Source organism: Heterocephalus glaber, unplaced genomic scaffold (assembly GCF_053883595.1).
Source record: "Heterocephalus glaber isolate CG9 unplaced genomic scaffold, H.glaber_assembly_v1.0 deba00001773, whole genome shotgun sequence".
NCBI lineage: Eukaryota > Metazoa > Chordata > Mammalia > Rodentia > Bathyergidae > Heterocephalus > Heterocephalus glaber.
Genome location: NW_028258463.1, coordinates 4,795,458 through 4,801,241, shown reverse-complemented (window position 1 = coordinate 4,801,241; position 5,784 = coordinate 4,795,458). Strand labels below are relative to the sequence as shown.

Sequence of the window (5,784 nt, the reverse complement as noted above, 5' to 3'; positions counted from 1 at the left end):
TCCTTATTGATTTTCTCTCAACTATTTCTAATAATAGTATTTATTTCTCCATGCTTCCTTGATCATAAAGAAAGGAGTGCTGAAGTAGTCAACCAAAATTGTGGCTTTTTCTATTTCTCCTTTCAATTTTTAAAAAAAGTTCAGTTTGTTTTGTACCTATTGTATCTCTATTACTGAGGGCCTACAAATTTGGAGGCTACGTTATACTGATGAATTGGTTCCTCTATTGTTATAAAATATTTCTCTTTATCCCTTGTTATTTTCCTCGTTCTGAAGTCATTAGTCTAATATTAACGTATGCACTGAAACTTCCTTTTGCTAGTGGTTAAATGACAGAGCTGCCCTCCCTCCCCTCCCTTCCTCTCCTCTTTCTCTTCTTGTTCTTTCTCTTCTTCTTTTCTTCCTCCTCCTCCTCCTCTTGCTCCTCCTCCTCTGTTTCCTGTACCTTCCTTCTCTGTCTCTCTGTGCCCCTTCCACCCATCCATCTATTGGGGTCTTTATTTGAAAATCCAATCTGATAACCTTGATTTTAAATTGAAGTGTTTAGATACTTGCATTGAAAGTAATTATTCTTACAGTTTAATTTGAGTTTCTGCCATTCATTTTCTATTTATTCCATCTACTCTTTTTTTAGCTTTCAGTTCACCTCTCCACTATTGGCTTACTGTTCTTGCTGCATGTGTGTGTGTTCAGCTGTTATTCCGTCCCACTGTATTGACACTGTGAGATCTTTTAAACAATGTATCTTTATCTATCTCTCTCCGTTATTTGTGCTATTGATGCTATATTGCTATACATTCTAATAGTAATTTTCATATTGTTAGGCAGATAGTATTGTTTTTCCTATTAAGCTGTTGTTCTTTTTTAAATTTACCATGTTTTATCATGAGATGATGCTCTACTCTTTTGTTTTAAGTATTATAAAATTATTGTTCACTTTCAACTTCAATTTTAAAAATTTCCAAATGAGAGTAAACAAAAACTAATAAATTTTATGTCTTTACAAAATGCTTTTTATCATAATTGTCTGCTGATTTAAAAACAAAATAGAGTCCCAAAGATGCAGTCAGACAAGATGTTTGTAATGTCAAATATGTATAACATCTGTATCTATATCTATGTACATTTTTCTTGAATGAAAATGTAATATGAGAGATATTTTAATATACTTTTGGATAATATTTTATGAGCAGTAATTATGTGATAAAATGAGATGTATATGTCCAAGTTATACATAAGCTACACTAACTTCTATATAGAATAATTATGTGAATAATATGTTGGTAATAGTGCTGGTATAACAGTAGAAATGAGAAAAATTAGAAGAAAGGATGTTTAAAGTTTTTTTTTCCTCTGTGAATATAGCAAAGACCCAACCAAAAATTCTACCCTTTCGATATTTTAGAACAAGATGCTAAGGAGAAGGCTGCTTAAATTTATCTTTAGATTCTTAATTAGCTCATGTTTTAGTATAACTCAATCAACATTTACATATCTGCTGTTCTACAATATTGAGTGGAAGAAGTTGGAGTAAAAAGAAAATAGAAGTCCAATTCCCCGCCCATTTGGATAGTGCACAATGCTCTTTTAGAGATACCAAGGAAGTTATAATTAACATAATATCATAAAATAATGGCTAAAGTCTTATTTGAATGATCAAATACAAAATTGTTGCAGATATGCTAATGTTGATTTTCCAATATGCTAAGATTAATGCTAAAAAAATTCTTATTTTTGACGGGTAAAAATTCTTTGTTGATTCTTTTACTTTTGATTCTGCCACAGTCACAATTAGGCTGCTATCTTTTGAGCACAGTGCTTTGTTTGCCACTTGGACCAGGAATGCAGGACACATTGTGATGTTGTGAGCAGCAACTCGCAACAGGAAGATACATTATCTTATTTCCTGCTTTCCTTGTCCTGGATCACTGAGATCCAGTAAATATCTGAATTTTCTTCTTTGAAGATATTTAGAATTGGGATCTACTTTGCCCCTTATGTTTTCATCTAAGATGTGAATGCCATGAAGCAATTTTCTCTGAATGAATAAGAGAGTGTAATTGGAAATGGAAATGTGGCTACTTCAGCACTCTGAAAAAATTCAGGTGTCAAAAGAGCGAGAGAACATCACAGAATTTCAAGAATGTGTCCTTGTCCAAGTGTCCCTGTCTTCCTTGACAGTGTGACATTATTTCCTGTGTCTGGAGGTTCTAGGTGGATGCTCCAGTTCTTTCCTAGTCCCCTGGATGTAGCAACTTCTGTGGCTTCAAAGCAGATGGACAGAATTCTGCTTTGCTCTGGGGCTATGGGTTTGTATCTCAGAAGGTGCTGAATAAATGATATTTGTAGTGCCTCTTCCAGTAAATAATTAGGGGAAAGCCCTCCTCACAACTAGCTCTTGAAAAATGCATTACTTGATCTATTTCAGCTGGAAGCACGCTTTTCCACGAAAGCCTACGTGTTGAACTTGTGAGTTAGCTTCTGGTGATCACTGCTAATTTCTGGTTCTTTAGCATAAATGCAGTTGCATCCTTATTTCTTTGGAATGAGCCCTAGGAGACACCATATGATTTTTTTTGGTAAGCATCACAGACCTGGTTTCTAAAGTAGAAGTTATTTAATATGTTTATTTGTTCATTTACTGAACATTCAACCGACATTTTTGAACTCCACTGTATCTAAGAGGCCCTCCTAATTGATTAAAACTTCTGTCACAAATTACTTCCCAAATGAAGGGAGGAGAAACATGTTTCTTTGAACAAATCTAATAAAGATATCCATACAACCTGACCACAGACCTCTTGGAACTTTGGGGTGTTAGAAATGAGAAGATCTTTCTTAAAGTGTGATGCAAACTTATAATTGGACTCAAAGTTTATGATTTCTAATCACAGCATGATAGCAAAGCAGAAGCTCAGCATTTTCTAACATGTAGGTGAAATGCAAAGAAGTTCTGCCAAATATTGGGTGTTGTCTTATTTCTTAAATTTTACATATCCATCTTTCCATGATTATGTCACCATCTCTGTCTAACAACTCTTCTGAGACTCAGTTCATAAATCACAATGAGATTTGCTGCAGTGATTAAAGAAATAGTCTATTAAATATCTTTTTGAAATTTAGAAAAAGGTAAATACATCTCTTTGGGTATTTTTTCTTCAGTGTGGCTCACAATAATACTTCATTAGTTGAGTAGGATTTTTTTGCTTACAAAGTACTTTCATAGTCTTCTATTATTTAGTAATAGTCCTGTAAAGTATATATTATTAGCCTTATTTCACAATGAAGAAATTTAGGTTCAGAATTAGTTGAAGATATTAGAATAGTTACATATATTAAGAGAGAGGGGAGGAAGGCAGAGACACACAGAGAGAGAGAGAGAGAGCCAGAGAGAGCCAGAACTCACTTCTGACATTGAATATAACCAATGCAGCATCCCTAAAGTTACATGGCATTTAATGTTCTGCCCCATAGTGAGCAGCACAAATAATTTCTGTTCACCAAATGCATACATTTCTTCACATTTCCCAGGCTTCTTTTAGATGGCACTGGTGTACTGATTCTGAGTAGTTCTAGCTAATGTGCAGCTTGATAGGAATCTTTCTATGTCAGTGCACTACCTACGATCCCTCCCTCCCTCCCTCTGCCATGGGACCTCAGAGACCACAGCCCCGAAGGCACAGCTACAGAAGGTGGGGCCTCCGGCAGCCTGAATCCCTGAGCTCAGTGCAGATCAGAGCACCAGAGTGATGCTCACTCCAAATCACTAACCTATCCTGCCAAAGACGGCACAGATCTGAAAAGCTATACTTCCAAAGGAGCAGAAAATGTTATCTAAAGATGTGTTACTTTCCTGTAGCAGGCTTTTTAAAGTTTTTATTGAGTGCATCTAAAATCTCACATCTTGACATGGAAAAACAGAAGCTCAGTAGCTGGCTATCACAAAAGCACTACTGAAAGGCCGCAAACAAACAAACAAGCAAATACACCAAAAAACACTTCCTAAGACAGGTGGCCTCCTGGGTAAGTGGCCAGTGCAGTTGGACACATCCCTGCCTCAGAAAATCCTGAGTTCTATGGTTGCTGTCTTGAAGTTCTTAAAAATTTTATCGTTGAATTTTATTCTGTAAATAAAATTGGTGGGACAGTGGAGCATGAATCTGAATCTTGTCTCATCCCTCATGGAATTGACTTCAATTCCCTCTCCAGGATGAATTATCAACTGTCTGCTGCTCTTAATCTTGTCCCCTGCTTTGTCTGGCCTCCCTTTCTCCACCCTGGTTCCTCTCCACTCTGCCCCAGACAGGGACCTGAGAATGCAAGGTGGTTAGGTTCGATGGCAGTATTCTCTAACACCCAGAGAGGTGAGGCATGGTGGTGACTGTGCTTGCTTGGGGCTTAAAGCCTGGGGTGAATGAGTGGAGAATCTTCCAGCTCCCAGCAGTCCAGGTACCCAGGGGACTGGTGTTCAGGTCATATGCCCTTGGGACTTATCCACCCACAATTCACTGCAAGAAAGGGAGCCTGAACTTCTGCAGATGCTTCCTGGGGCAGTGCACAGTCAGCACCTCAGGCAGCTGTGAGGCAGAGCTTGTGAGTACACAGTCTGTATCACTTGAAGGAGAGCTGGACACCTGTGAGGGTCTGGCTCACCCTATATGGATCCCCATACCTGAAGGGTGCCTCACTAGCCTACTCCACCCCAAGTATCCGCTTTTCTATCTTCTAAGCGCCCTTATTCTGGTTTGTGTTTTTCTCTTCCGCCATCTCTGGGAGTTATCTGGAGACAGTTATAAAATGAGAATTGGATCATTTCATTGATTCAGCAGGCACATTAAATGCTCAGGCATTTGTATTTGGAAATAACATTGCATAAGATAAACATGGATGATAAGATCCACGTTTAAATTTTTATTTTTTTCTTTTCTTAGGATTAAATAGCAAATACAAGATACCATGACAACATATGAGAGGGAGCCCACAAAAGGAAAGAAAATGCTTTATATTTTAATACTTCTAATGACACTTTCCCTCTGATTTTTGGAACAAGAGCCCCACCGTTTTTGTCTTATACTTGTACAAGTTCTGCAGCAAGTCTTGAAAAAATAGCATTGCACAAAGCTATACGATGTGAGTGCTCACTTCTTCAGCAGCGCATATGCTAAAATTGGAACCATACGGAGAAGATTAGCATGGCCCCTGCGCAAGGATAACACGCAAATTTGTGAAGCGTTCCGTATTTTTAAAACTGTCATTAAAAATTGTATATTAAAGAGAAAGCAAATATAGTAAAATTTTAACAACTGATAAACAACAACAAAAAAGCTATAGGATGTGGATAAATGTCCCCACAGCGAGCTTCTCCCAATACAAGTCCCCTGTGGGAAACTCCTGGTGTCTTCAGCAACCTTTTAGTCGTCCAGATTTCTTTAAAAAACACAACTGACAGCTGGCCTCACCAAGCTGCCTCTGAAGTCTTTCTGACTTTGAATCAGATCCAGCTCTTCACAAAAGGCTTACATTTCTTCCTGAACTATAATGCTAAAATAAAACATATGAGGTCTAAAACAGAATTGCTGAATGGGTTTATCAGATCCCCACAGCAGTGGGAAGTCACAAAGAAAGACAAAACCATCTTTTGCTTCACACTTGCTTTTGAAATTCCATCCCTTCAGCTCCTCTGTGCTTCTTTAGCAAAGGGCAGACTTTATTTCCGCCAAAATCTTTGCAGCACAGCCAACAAAATTTATTTCAAGCTTGGCAGCCAATATACATTATCCACAG

General features: G+C 37.7%; 1 non-coding gene across 1 annotated transcript; it reads left to right on the top strand.

The window, feature by feature from the left end:
* The first annotated feature begins 5,134 nt into the window (after positions 1-5,134).
* On the top strand, positions 5,135-5,244 carry LOC147821015 (U6 spliceosomal RNA). Its single transcript, XR_015447837.1, has one exon. It is a non-coding gene; the product is annotated as a U6 spliceosomal RNA (small nuclear RNA).
* The last annotated feature ends 540 nt before the right edge of the window (positions 5,245-5,784 follow it).